Here is a 15,206-nt window from a genome sequence, read left to right as displayed (position 1 = left end):
AAGCAGCTTATAAGATTCGAATGTTCTTGAAAAGCATTGTCTCTCTTCATTTCCTTTTTACACATTAGGTCAGATTCCTAAGAAACCCATACCATTACGTTTATTAACAACTTAAATTTTTTTACAAAGTATTGTGAGATCTTTTAGATTAAAACTTTCTTTGCTATAAAAAATTATAATAAGTATGCAATTAAAAATACACCTTCCATACATTTCAAGTAAAATTCAAGATAAGTTCCCAACAGTATCAATCTTAACACAAGTCCTTTAAAGTTAAGCCTCAAAAAAGCCTTCACTTCTCAGGCCCTTTATAAAAGTCATGCTGGGGCTTCCCTGGTGGCGCAGTGGTTGAGAGTCCGCCTGCCGATGCAGGGGACACGGATTCGTGCCCCGGTCCGGGAAGATCCCACATGACGCGGAGCGGCTAGGCCCGTGAGCCATGGCCGCTGAGCCTGCGCGTCCGGAGCCTGTGCTCTGCAACGGGAGAGGCCAGAACAGTGAGAGGCCCGTGTACCACAAAAATAATAATAATAATAAAATATAAAAGTCATACTGGCTGTCCTTTAACATCTAATTATTAAAATGTTCTCCCTACTAAAATTAGGTTAAAGCCTACAAACTGGAAGGAGGCTTGGAGTGAGAGACAGATGAAAACACCTGCATCAAACAGAAGAGACTATGATATTAAAGGAGGATACAGAAAATACTAAACTGGAAACAAATTCATAAATTAATGGCTCTTCATGTTGACCCTGAGCCATCAAGAAAGGGTTATATAATACTCAATACCCTTTATAATTTTAAAGTGTTTAATATTTTTAAGAAAAAATTTCATCAGGCTTTGTTATATTTTAAGTTTCAGTATGAATCTCACAAAGTTAAATAGAACACTTCACTCTCCAAGTGCACCTGACAGAGTTGGTTACACTGCTAAGGCTGCAAAATTAGAAGAGATTTCTAACTCAATGTTGGGGGGACGGTAAGAGGGATGAATTAATGAATTTTCCTTAGAATCTACAAACAATAAACCCAGTTATTTCTTGTTAGATCCCTAAACAAGAGAATGTGGGGAGTCGGGAGCGGGGCGGGGGCTTGTTTATCAGAGAACACATTAAATATGAAAGTATTTATAGCAAGGTATGTCTACCCAAAACACAGAGCAATTCAAGAGTACTCCAGTGTTATTCTTGGGACAATAATAACAGTCTCATCAGCAACTACTTTAGCCAGACTGGAGACAGTGATGCCATTCACCTGCTAGGTGAGGTAAGGAGAAATGCAACCTAATTAACCAAGAATTCAAACTTTAAGACAATTCCTACACAATTCAGAATGCTTAGTTCACCCCAAGGTGTTTACCTTTAGCAGGCTACGGGTGTCTAAATTTCTCAAGGGTTTCCACAAAGCGTCTCAAAAAAAGCACAACTTTGAACAGTTAACTTGAACTGCAGCTTTTTAAGCAGTGCTTATTCAGATACCTGCTAAGAAATCCTTTTCTGGAATAGGCGCAACCATGAATTTAGATTCCTGCTTCCTCCCACAAGGAAGAGCTAAGATTAAACAGCCCGCTCTTGAACCTAATCAGGGTGCAGCTGGCCGAGGTTAGGATGCCGCTCCCCGCGTCTGGGGATGCCGGTCTCTGGTACACATGCTGCCTCACGACCGACGCGCGGTGCTGCACATGCCACACCAGTTGTCGGATTACCGTACGACTTTTCTAGGCTGCCGGCTGGGTTTTCTGCCGAGGTCCCCAACGCCAAAAATCTCATTGTTGGAAACTGAAGGGGGGAGGGGGAATCAGTAAGGAAGACACACCCCTCAGGGAGAGGAAGGATAACTTCCCCCGTCTCGAGAGCGGTCCACAGATTTTTCCAAACTCTGCCCTCACGCTGCTTTCCCATGGCCAACCGCCCCTCTCTAGGACCCGGGGGCGAGCACAGGGCGGCGGAAGGGGGCACTGGAAGGGCCGAAAGCCGCTTCACCAAGTACCCCGAGAGCGGCGAGGGCTGGAATTCCAGCATGGCGTAAGCGTGGCCCAGCTCCCGCCCAGGGAGGCCTCCGGGGACGCGCTCCCTCAGTCCCCCGGCCGAGGATACGGTAATCCGCCTTCCTTCCCGGGGGCCCTCACGCCCAACTAAAAATAGGTGTCTCGGTCACCCCAAGGCCCTCTCCGGCCGACCTCACCCTCGGGAGACGTCCTCGGACAAGACGCCGCAGCGGAACCGGGATCGGGCCCGCGGCGGCCCGGCGAGGCCGCGAGGCCGCTCGGAGCCCGCCAGCCTCGGTGGCCCGGCCCAAGCAGGAGCCCGGCGGCGGCGACCCGGCGCCCGAGGCCTACCCGGCAGGGGCGGCGGCAGGCGGTGTCCCGGCCCCACGGCCGCCCCCCCCTCCCCGGCCCGACGCGGCCCTCCCGTCTGCCTGGGACCCCGCGGCCGGCGCAACCCTCCCCTCTCCGCGGTCTCCGCGGCCGGAGCCTGGGCCCGGCGCGGCCCGCTCTCCCTTACCCTGCGCGGCCGGGGAAGGATACCAGAAAGACGCGGCGGCGCCGGCAGTACAGCCCGAGCCGCCAGCTCCAAGTGGCCGCCGCCGCCGCAGTACCTCAGGTGCCGTCGCGCCGCCCGGCAGGAAACGGGCGGTTTCGGGGCGGGGCGGCCCCGGCACGTCCCGGCGTCTGGGCCGGCCGTGCCCGGAGACCGGCCCCTTAAAGGAACAGGCGTCGCCGCTTCGGGCCCCGCGAGCTCTCCCGCGCGCTCGGGTAAGTCCCAGCGTTCGGCGGGCTCGGGATTCCGGGGCTTTCCTCCCGAGATGACGTCCCGCAGCTAGGTGGAAGGTGGGAGCTCTGGGGCTCGAGGCGCAGCGGAGTTCCCTTCGTCCGGGGGCCCTGCTCTCTCTCTCTCTCTCTGTTCTTCCCCCAAAGCTGGTTTCGTCTTGCATGGCCCTCCAACCTGGCCCCTCAGACTGGATGTTTTTTTTCTCTCTTCTTTATGATTTTCTTTTTTTGAATTTTTGAATTTTATTTTATTTTTTTATACAGCAGGTTCTTATTAGTTATCCATTTTATACATATTAGTGTATATATGGATTTTTTTTATCACTAGAAAACGAAATCATCCGTTCCTCTGTCTCCAGAGTTTCTCTCTGAATTCTCCTTCGGGCATCCCTGGAGCCAAAGAGAGAGAGAAATTTTAAACGGACCCAAATAAATTGTGTGCAAATATTGTGAAGCTGTTGTGTCTGCCAGCCGATGGCCATTCATTAAGCCCGAGTAAATAACTGTAAGCTGCAGAGGGAAGGAAAGGTTGGCCAGAATCCCTGCTTATTAGTTTGCTCTTTGCTAAAAGAATGATAGCTATCTTCCTGGTCCACTGGCAAACGAGATGTGTTTATTACTTACTGCTTATCAATCTCTCGCAGAATGCTAGGCATTGTCCAGAACATATACAAAACACCTACAGGCTCTCCTCAAATGTTATGAGAGCTCAAAATAATTCAAAACCTTTTAGAAGGTGGATAGAGACACATAAAATTAGGACTCATCACTAACACCTCCCTCTACATACTGACAAAGGGGAACAAGACCAATTTTTAAATAATGAACGTCACAACAGTTCCTGCACCACCAGGGTCACCTTTATATGGGCTGGCTAAAAATGTACTGTACATCTGAATTCTAATTATTTTTTGTCAGAACTTTCTAGAGCACCTCCAAAGTACACATGAAAACTGAACAGTATGTAGTAGCCTGAGATGTTGAGAATTCTGCCAGTCTTCAGCCACTGTGTTCTCCAGTGATGCATTCTGTCTTATTTTAATTCCAGAAGCGCCACCCTCTTTTTTCTTTCTCAGTAGGGTTACTCAGCACCTCAGCGGTTCCAGTGCCCTCAAAGCAATCTATCTCTAAACCTCTGGCTGTCTCCTGAGCCTGTGATAAAGGATCCAGCTTCACTGAAGAGGGTAGCCATTAGTCTCTTAATACAAAGAGGGGAAATGTATCATTCCTATAGAGGAGTTTAAGGACTCTTGATTAGCCTACAAACAACCATCTAATTTCCTCTGGTTGGTACTAAAGCAGATTTTAGGTTAGAATTTTAAAATTCTATCATTTTTATGATTTCAGTAAAACCTCAGTGTCATTTTAGAAACAGTAATTTTTAGGTACATTTGTACATAAGACAAGAAGTGGATGGAACTTAGGGACATGTTTACCCTAAATATACCACTTCTTATGGTCAGGGATCACTTATTTTTGTGTTCCATAGTTTGAAACAAAAAAAAGCGTAAATGTGTCAGCTATTTCAACTTCTCTGAGTGATTGAACTTTGACTTTGAAAGGGAAGTGCCTGGATACTTCATTCTTCAGTATAAGCTTCATATTTATTCACGTAAAAACAAAGCCTTACTAGAACTGTTATGCATGATAAGCCCTATTAGGAATTAAGACCTGCCCTCTAAGTTTTGAAGTATAGTATAATATAATATCATTAACTATAATTAACAGATATAAATAACCTAAGATATAATTAACCTTGGTTGCTGCTTACTACTCTCAATGTTACTGAAGAAGCAACTAACTTGCTAACAACGATTAGCACTCCCAACATCTGAAGTATCTCCAGTGGTTAACAACTAAGAAATTAAATTTTATTGAAAATGATAAAGTGTAACACTATTACCTAAAGAGTATTCCCTTCTTGCTCACTCTCTCTTTCTCAAGTGCAATTTACTGGCGATTGCCTTCTGACTTTTAGCGTGTAATAACTCTTTTATCTAATTTTGGAAAAGTTTTAAAGACACACAGTACCGATCTCTCTAGCAGATAGAGAGAAAGCAGGCTATTCCTGCTTTTTCCAGGGAAGATTTCCCAGAAGTGGTGAGTTCTGTAGAGATTTGAGTAATATATGAGTAACATATTACACCTCCTACTCCACCATTTCAGGGATGGCAGAGATGAAAGTATAATAGAAGCATTTCACAGAACTGAAAGAAAAAAGAAGATTCCAGGTCCACCTTTTCCACCCAAATAATGGAGTGGGGAAGTTTATACAAACATCTGCAACTGGAGATCTAGATGTAATCAGCTATTCTAACAAAGCATCTGGCACATAACTGTGCTTATGAGAGGTCTGCATTGTTCCCGTTGACATGTAATCTCTTCAACCATATGGCATTCAAATGCTTTCATAACAGACTAAAGGTGACCATAAATCATTTGCCACTCTTTACATGGACAGGTGGGATCTGTGCCCCTCCCTTTGATTCTGGGAGGGCTCTGTGACTGACGTGACTAATAGGATATGCCAGAAGTAACACTGTGCCAATTTCTGGGCCCAGACTGTAAGAGACAGGCAATTTCACTTCCTGTCTCTTGGAACCATTGATCTTAGAGCCCTAAGCTGCCATGTGAGAAGTCCAACTACCTTGCTGGAGAGACCATGTGGAGAGGCCTTGAGACTACATGGGGAGGAAGAGAGAACCAGCTGGGCCCAGCCTTCCAACTGTCCCCACCAAGGTGCCAGACATATGAATGAAGGCTTCTGGAGCCCCAGACCATCCATGCCACAAGCTAAATACCACTAAGTGATTCCAGTCAGTACTACATGGAGCAGAAGAACCACTCAGCCAAGCCCTACTTGAATTTCTGACTCCATATAATTTTTATGATTTTTGGATGGTTTGTTATGCAGTAATAGATAAGCAGCACATCTTTCTTCCACTTCTAAATAGCTGCAAGAAATTTTAGTCTTATTTAAGCAGAAGGGAGTTTCCACTTTGCCCATACAATCCCAAGACATCACTGGGGACTTTCAAGGGAAATTTGGGCAGGAATAAGTAGGGAGGTAAAACTACTTTGTAGCATAATTTAACATTATTGAAGGCACCTTCATGTCTTCTATCTTCAAAGGCTGCCAGTGATTAGAAACTGGTGGATTAAATGAGGAAAGAGGAGCCAGTATTTCTTCCGCATATGCACGGTGCAGGTGTTTAACGTAATTAGCACACACGATTGTCCAAACAACCCCATAGGACTAGGCTTACACTGAATAACTAAATACCTCAAGAACACAGAGCTCAAAAACTAGCACCTGGGGCTTCCCTGGTGGCACCAGTGGTTGAGAGTCCGCCTGCCGATGCAGGGGACACGGGTTCGTGCCCCGGTCTGGGAAGATCCCACATGCCGCGGAGCGGCTGGGCCCGTGAGCCATGGCCGCTGAGCCTGCGCGTCCGGAGCCTGTGCTCTGCAACGGGAGAGGCCACAACAGTGAGAGGCCCACATACCGCAAAAAAAAAAAAACAAAACAGCACCTGAACCCAGGTCTACTTGATTCCAATTCCCATGCATGTGCCACTGCAACATGTTGACTCCCAAAGTATAAACTTTTAGGTACACAAACAAAATGTGAGTTTTCATTTATGTATAGGATGCTCTTACTTATGATATCTTTTTTGTCATTAGCCTAAACAATGAGCAGATAGATAACACTAAATTAAATCAACAATATTAAATTGGCTGCCAGCCAGCATCATGTAAACTCTTCTTACCAAAATAATACAGTATTGAAATATGTACATTTTGTCCAAATACACCTAGCAATTGGAAGAAACAATCTTTAAACTCTCTGATTCTTTTTTTTTTTTTTTGGCCTCGCCTTGTGTCATGCGGGATCTTAGTTCCCCCAACCAGGGATCGAACCAGGGATCTTCACAGCATGCTTGAATAATGGATACTACGCTTTTACTAATAAGAGACCTAAATAATGTGGAGGGTAAAAGAAGATTAACTTGTAGTCCTCACGTGAGAAGTTTTATTTGTTTAGTAAGTTAGATCGGTTGATTAGTATTAGCTATTCAATGAGGCCTAAATAAAAAATGTGGTCAACATACTGCTGCTGCTTAGTGTCACATAAAGAAAAGAAAAAACAATGACTCTTTCACCACTGCTGCCTATACAAGCTTCACCCTAACCAGGCAAGTTGCAGGGATGAATCTTGGCCTGAGGAATCAGGCAAGAGAACATGGATATTTCAGTATAACTGTCACCACTCCCGCCCAAATAATTTTTAAGAGTATGACCTGGTGAGGGCAGATCAGTAGCAACAAATCGAACAAAGTCAGCAATATTTGCAACGTATACAGCAGCATGCTAGGTGTTTAAATATAAAACATGCATTTAAAAATGTGTGTCCTGCAGAATGGTGCCTGCTTTTTAAACCACACTTCTGGGAATTCCCTGGTGGTCTAGTGGTTGGGACTATGCTCTTTCACTGCCGGGGGCATGGGTTCAATCCACTGATCAGGGAACTAAGATCCCGAAAGTCGCATGGCACCACCAAAAAAAAAAAAAAAACACGCTTCTATTTGCTTGTTCATATTCAGCTCCTCATGGTAACTCTTAGATTCCCAGCCAGTCCTTGCCCAGTGTTTTTCCTCCCTATAGTATGACAACCCTGTAATTAACCTTTCCCAGGCTTAGTTCCATTTATTTCTGACCACATCTCCAATTTAACCAACTTCCTTTGATCCAGGTCAACAATTTTTAAAAGCCACCTTTTGGTACTTGCATATATTGTTTTGGAAGTCTTATGAGAGGTGGTAAACAGACTGCAATCTCTATTACAAATCATCATTCTGTGAAGGCTGTAGAATAATTCTTCTGGATGCTGACTCTCATGACACAGACCTCTGGATGTCAGCCCTCTGAGCCTCCTCAGGGACTGCAGTCCATCAACAATGCCCTTTCTGTCTGAATCTTCAACCTTTCCCTCTCCATCAGCCATTCCTGCATTCAGGGATCTCTCCACTTAAACGAGGGGGAAAATATTCAAACTCCAGGCCACCCCATCTACCCCATCTCCTACAAAGCCAGGTTTTTGATTGATTCTTGGATTGGTTAAGATGCAACTTACTTGACTATATTCTCACTACCCATTCACTCTGCCTTATACATCGGTAACCTGCTTCTGCACCCACAACTGGATTCTGAAACACTTCTCACTGAAGTCACCAATGATTTCCCTGCTGCTAACTCCTCTCTGTCACATGACACCACTGATTACTTCTTGAAAGGCTTCTCTTCCCTTGACCTCAGTGACCTCACAAACATGGCTCTTCTGCTCTCTCTTTTCCTTCTATGTAGCCTGAAGCTCCTCAGTCCCTTTCTGAATTTGTCTTCTCTATCTCTTTTGTGTTGATGTCCCTCAGGTTTCCAGCCTTGTCCCTCTATTGTCTCACTCTGCAGTCCGTCTCTGGTCTTACATTACAATCTATATTCCCAAGCAAAGACCAGTGTCTGCATTTTGCAAGCCCTACCACTAAGGAAAAGGCATCTGTATTAGTCTGAATTCTTCAGAGAAATAGAACCAATTTTTTATATACGCACATGATTGTGGAGGCTGAGAAGTCCAAAATCTTGAAGGTGGGCAAGGCAGTCTGGAGACCCAGGGAAGAAAGAGTGTTGCAGTTCAAGTCCCAAGGCAGTCTGCTGGCAGAATTCCATCTTCTTCTAGAAGGTCAGGTTTTGTCTTTTAAGGCCTTCAACTGATGAAATGAGGCTCACCCACGTTATGGAGAATAATCTGCTTTACCCTAAGTCAGCCAATTAAAATGTTCATTTCATCTAAAAAATTCTTTCACAGAAACATCTGGAATAATGTTTGACCAAATATCTGGGTACTGTGGCCTAATAAGTCGACACATAAAATTAACCATCATGGTATCTTTGGATTCTGTAGGCAATGCATACTACATTCGGGTCTGCTACCCTAACTCATTTTCTGGGAAACCTGTTAGGCTATGAATTTTGGGCCCAGATCAAGAAAGAACTCTAGCAGGTCTAAGACTCATGTGCCCTATGGTCATTTGAGACTTGTGACCCAGCAGATCCAACAGCGAAAATGAGAATACAATGTAAAGCCACTGGCAAATCTCAATAGGAGAAGCATAGTGCAGACTTTTAGATTTTGGGGTATGCTGGCCATGTTCCTCTAATTAAGATCGAGTACTTGACCATGGAACACCAACTGTCCAGGTGACCTGAGCTGCCTATTATGAACTGGGTGTAATCTAACCCATCAACCCATAACTTTGGGAGTGGGAAAAGATGTTCATCATCAAAAAGATATGGTTTATGTAAGATCTAGGTTAAACAGGTCCATAACTCATTTGTGCCTTCAGAGAAGGCACAAATGAGTTACGAACAAGTGGTTAAGACTGCCACACCATCTACTCCAGTGCCGCCTATCCTTCATTCACACCTATGGTCTCATAAGAAATTCCACCTGGGACTTCCCTGATGGTCCAGTGGCTAAGACTTCACGCTCCCAATGCAGGGGACGCGGGTTCAATCCCTGGTCAAGGAACTAGATCCCACATGCCACAACTAAGACCCGGTGCAGCCAAATAAATATTTTTAAAAGTATATTAAAAAAAATAAATTCCACCTGATCAAGGAAGGAAAAAATTGATCCTGGTTTAGAGATGCAACTATATAACGTGTGGGTACTAGATGAAAATAAACTGCTACAGAATCACACCCTGTTCAGGGGTGACCCTGGAGAACTAGGGGGAGGATAAATTTTCCCAAAGGGAAGAAAGTCAAGCCATACATCTGGTATGCACTTTTCCTGGAAGGAGAGATGCCCATATATTTATGTCTACAAAAATTCATGGGTTGGAGGTCAGGGACTTGGTACAAGATTGGAGAACTGTTAACAGGGAGGTTTGGGGAAGAGGCATGTGTATATGCCCACTTAATAGTGGACATAGAATGTAAGGATAGGACTTCCCTGGTGGCACAGTGGTTAAGAATCCACCTGCCAATGCAGGGGACACGGGTTCGAGCCCTGGACCAGGAAGATACCACATGCTGCAGAGCAACTAAGCCGGTGCACCACAAATACTGAGCCTGCACTCTAGAGCCTTCAAGCCACAACTACTGAGGCCGTGTGCTATAACTACTGGAGCCCGCGCGCCTAGAGCCCATGCTCCGCAACAAGAGAAGCCACCACAATAAGAATCCTGCGCACCACAGTGAAGAGTACCCCCAGCTCGCCACAACTAGAGAAGGCCCACGTGCAGCAACAAAGACCCAGCACAGACAAAAATTAATTAATTAATTGGGAAAAATAGACCACTGCCAAGATTTTTTTTAAAAATGTAAGGATATTTCTTTCCTGTAGGAATGCTTATCTAGGGCAAAAGCTTGCAGTTCTCTATAATCAGGTAGGCAAGATGGGCTACTATAGGTAAACCAACCTCTTTCCTCAGCCAACCTGCAATTCGTTCAATGAATTCATAAGTAAAGTGGTCATAGTTGCAGAGATGGAGGTTCTGCAGGGCTTCAAGCACATGGACTTCTTCTCACCAAGATTAATCTACCTACCACTACTGCTAAGTGCCCAGCCTACTAACAGCAGATACCTACACTGAACCCTAGTATAGCAACATACCCTGGGGGGAACAGCAGCCATCAGATAGCAGGTTGATTTTATTAAACACTTTCCACCATGAAGGGATTAGTGATTGGTCCCCCCAGAAATAGACACTCCTTCTAGATATGGACTTGCTTTCCCTGCATGCAAAGCTTCTGCCATCACCACCATCTGTGTACTTACTGAATGCCTATTCACTGTCACAGAATCCCACACAACACTGTTCTGACAAAGAAACTCATTTCACAGGAAAAAAAAAAAGTGAGGCAAAAGATTCACTAGAAGAGCTGACATTATAGTATGGTTGGAATGGCTGTCAAAGACCCAGTTTTGGTGACAAATGAGAGACAGAAACAATGCCTTGCAACATTAGGGTGCTCTTCTACAAGATGCAATATGTATCTTGCGTCTCTTTTTTTTTACCCCACAGACAGAGTATATAGGTAAAGAAACCAAGGGTAAGAAGTAAGAGTGGCTCTTCTCATTATTCTACTTAATCATCTGCTTCCAAAAATTTTGCTTCTGATCTCTGCAGATTTATTTTTTATTTTTATTTTTTGGCCACACCAAGAGGCATGTGGGATCTTAGTTCCCCAACCAGGGATCCAACCCGTGCCCCCTGCATTGGAAGTGTGGAGTCTTAACCACTGGACTGCCAGGGAAGTCCCTCTGCAGCTTTAAAAGTTCTTAATTCCCAAGGGAAGAAGGCTTCTACGAGGAGACACAACATGGTTCTATCTGAACTGAAAGTTGAGGCTTCCAACTGGCTGTTTTGTGTTTCTCAAACCACTGAACAAGAAGAGGGATATACTCTATTGATTGGGGTGGTGGATCTGTACTACCAATGGGATCTGACTTCTGCTTGGTTCTCTCATAACTGGGGTGACCCACTTGTATCAGTTTGCCTGAGATTTTCCCAGTTTTATCATTCAAAGCCTCACATCCCAGGAAATCCCCCAGTCCCAGGAAATCTGGGACAGCTGGTCACCCAAGTTCCCTGAGACATGAAAGGAATTCAACAAATTTGCTTTAGAGTGGATCTGGTTTATGTCAGGCTCAACCCATCTTCTCCACCCTCCCAAAATATATTCCTGATGACATCCAAACTTATTTTGCATCCCAGGCAGAAACATTTGACAATGCCCCTTCATTCGCTCACCTCTCTTCACAAAACTCCTCTTCAGTGGTTTACATGCCTTTCGGAACAGTTAGGCTTTCTTGGCAAGTCGAAGGGAAAACTTTGACTGTCACGCTCTTTACTCATATTTTTCCAGGACATGAATGAAGTACTCTGATGTTTATCCTTTCTTGTGAATTCTCATTAATCTAATTTTTCCAGCACCATGAAAAATTTATGTTAGATCTGCAAGAGATGTTATAAATCCTCTAATCCAACCCAAATATTTCATATTTATTTGCAATGCTCTGTTATTTAAACTTCATTATTTTTGTTTTAGATTATGATTTGTCATGCTCACCAAGCATTCATTTCCTTAACTGACCAAAAATTATACTTACACATTTAATCCAGTGAGTAATTTAATTTTTTGCTTGTATGATTGTGAGCCCTGACTTTCCTAGAAAAAGCTCAGTGTTCTTTAGTATTTCATCAGAAATCACTGTTCAATGAGGGTTTGTTGGTGAGAGACCCTGGTCTTCTAAGTATTGAACATCGCTCTCATTTTCTATTGTGTCTGGGTAATGACATAAGTGATTGTCAAAAGATCTGTTTGCAGATGAACTAGGCTTACAGCACCAATCACAGAGTAGAACTCAAGATTAAGATTTATTTTATTTCAGGTCAGAAACAACTGAGGTAAAACAATACTCTCCCACAAAACCTCCATTGGTACTACTCTCAACCAAATAATGGGGTAAATAGATCACTAGTCTTGTGTTATGTTCTTATGAATCAGTTCTTCTAATTTTTTAAGGACATAAATAAAGAAGAACAGAATCTGCAGAAACAGTGAACTGTGAATTTAAATACTAACCAAGAAATATTCATCATGCTTAGAAATTCATGCCCGGGTTTATCAGAGTCCACCTCCTATGAAATTCCCGGGAGAGAAAGGAGATGTCTACTGTCAGCTAAAGGCCAATGAAAGAGATTTTTTTTCACCACTTTTTTCCTTCTTTGACTTTAAATTTTATTTTTCTATAACTGTATTTTCTTCTACTGAGTGCATCGGGACTATTATGAGAGATCTGAATTCCCGTTGGTTCAGGAGATTGAAAAGAAACCAAATTACAGGAGCATAAAGATCAATAGCAAAAAAACTCCTTTCAGCTTCTAGCCTGACAATAGAGGATATAATGTCAAGATTAGTGAAAAGCTCAGATCCAAGCACTGATATTCCACTGAAAATTTCAATGAATACCTTTGTCACAAGTTATTTAGTATTGAGAGATAGAAATAACATATCTCTGAAAAAGAAAAAAAATGTTTTGATTGAAAGAAGTACCAATCAACAGCTGAAGCATTACACAAAGCATCATCAGGTTTGAATATTCCTAAACTATTTTCCAATTTCTTTTCATAAATCTTGTAGTTAATCTTGTCCCATCAGTTGTAGGAGTCTATTGTAGGTGACAATTTTCACATGGCTTCAGAACAGAAATCAAATCTAGGATAAAACTGCAAGATTCTTTAGTAAAAAGTCAGAGAGGTTTAAGGTGGTGCAGATCAGATCCTTGCAGACAGGCAGAAGGCCTTCTAAGGATTTTTAAGAGTCTATCTTGCAGACTTTCTCTGTTTAAACAGCGGGGCTTTTAAGAATCTAAGTCCATTGTCTCACAGCAGCTTCACAGAGAGTCCAAGGAAGGTAAAAGCTTATTTGAAAGAGATTTGTGGGCCTGGCTTTTGTATAATGGAATAGATTATCAATGGACACTCGGGAAGTCCACAAAGTTTTTAAAGTAATTATATCAGCATGATCTGAAAAAGACAGAGACATACATCAGCCACCATGCCTTTACTAGCATTCTCAAAGTGTAGTTCACAAATTATTTGTGATCCACATCAGGCCTCCTGTTCTGAATTTTGGGGGAGGAGGGGTGGAGGGAGGCATATTCAGGACCTAACATTTTTAATAGGTAATACTTATGAATGTTAAAGTTTGATATCCCCCTCAAACAGACCTACTAACTCATTGCTAAATATATTATTCCTGTGGCACTGCCTCCCATTCCTTCATGTTGGAATACCACCACTTTCCATTCCTCACATAATATCCATAGTTTAAACTTTACACGTTCTGGAAATTTTGCCATTTACAGCAATATGGATGGACGTGGAGGGCATTACGCTAAGTGAAATAAGTCAGAAAGGGAAAGACATATTGTATGATATCACTTATATGTGGAATCTAAAAAATATAACAAACTAGTGAATAAAACAAAAAACAAGCAGACTCACAGATAGAAAGAACAAACTAGTGATTACCAGTGTGGAGAGGGAAGGGGGATGAGGCAGTATAGAGGTAGGAGAAAAAAAAAAGGTTTATTATGGGACTATACGAAATCATTTGTGTGAAACTTTTGATAATTGTAAAGCACTATAGAATTTAAAGAATCTTTCATTCAATTTAAAAAAAAAATTACATAAATAAATAAATAATTTTACACATTCTGTCCTTTCAGTAAATAGTGGTGAATCAATTGGTCAAGGAAAATGTGATGTCTATCTCACATTATATAACACACAAAAATTTTTGATTTCAAACAGATTGTAACCCAAATATGAAAATTAAAATAATGTCTTTAGGGGCTTCCCTAGTGGCACAGTGGTTAAGAATCCGTCTGCCTAATGCAGGGGACACGGGTTTGAGCCCTGGTCCAGGAAGATACCACATGCCGCGGAGCAGCTAAGCCTGTGCACCACAACTACTGAGCCTGTGCTCTAGAGTCCACGAGCCACAACTACTGAAGCCCTTGAACCTACAGCCTGTGCTCTGCAACAAGAGAAGCCACCACAATGAGAAGCTCGCGCATGACAACAAAGAGTAGCCCCCGCTCGCCGCAGCTAGAGAAAGCCCGCGTGCAGCAACAAAGACCCAATGCAGCCAAAAATTAAAAAAACAAATAAATAATTTTTTTAAAAAAATAGTGCCTTTAGAAGAAAATGTAGGAGAATATCTCTACAATCTTGAGGTAGACAAACATTTATTAAATAAGAGAAAAAATATAAACATAAAAGATTAAAAATTGCACTTCTTTAAAATGTAGAACTTATTTTCATCAAAAACACCATTAAGGCTAAATAAATTATGATGCTCAAAGAAATTAATTAATAAAAATGGATGTGAACTCTAAAAAAAAAATACCATTAAGAGAGTGAAATGCAAGTAGAGCTGGGAGAAGATATTTGAAATACATATATCCAACAAAGTACTTTTCTCCAGAATATATAAAGAGCTTCTACAACTCTAAAAGGAAAAGGCAGACATCCTATTTTTTGAAGAGGCAAAATACCTGAATAGGCACTTTACAAATGAGGTTATCTAAACAGCAAATAATCATATAGAAATATGTCCAATATAACTAATTATCAGAAAATTGCAAATTAAGCTACACTGAGTGGCAAATAAGAATTAAAGATGTTCAATGTTATCACATCATTAGGGAACTGCAAATTTAAAACATAATTCAGGGACATCCCTGGTGGCGCAGTGGTTAAGACTCCACGTTCCCAATGCAGGGGGCCCAGGTTCGATCCCTGGTCAGGGAACTAGATCCCACATGCATGCTGCAAGTAAGAGTTCACATGCCATGACTAAG

General features: G+C 42.7%; 1 protein-coding gene across 8 annotated transcripts in view; it reads right to left on the bottom strand.

The window, feature by feature from the left end:
- KTN1 (kinectin 1) overlaps window positions 1-2,643 on the bottom strand; it is a 119,582-nt gene extending 116,939 nt beyond the window's left edge. For 6 of the 8 annotated variants that reach the window (XM_032624531.1, XM_032624529.1, XM_032624533.1 and 3 more), the window contains exon 1: window positions 2,505-2,634. The gene's annotated coding sequence lies outside the window, so the exon portion shown is untranslated. Of the gene's footprint in view, window positions 1-2,504 lie in introns of all 8 variants that reach the window. The other 2 variants (XM_032624530.1, XM_032624538.1) reach the window with 2 other exon arrangements.
- Between the last annotated feature and the right edge of the window lie 12,563 nt (window positions 2,644-15,206).

This window comes from Phocoena sinus, chromosome 2 (assembly GCF_008692025.1).
Source record: "Phocoena sinus isolate mPhoSin1 chromosome 2, mPhoSin1.pri, whole genome shotgun sequence".
Lineage (NCBI taxonomy): Eukaryota > Metazoa > Chordata > Mammalia > Artiodactyla > Phocoenidae > Phocoena > Phocoena sinus.
The sequence above is the reverse complement of the archived record's forward strand: the minus strand, read 5'-3'. Positions and strand labels throughout refer to the sequence as shown.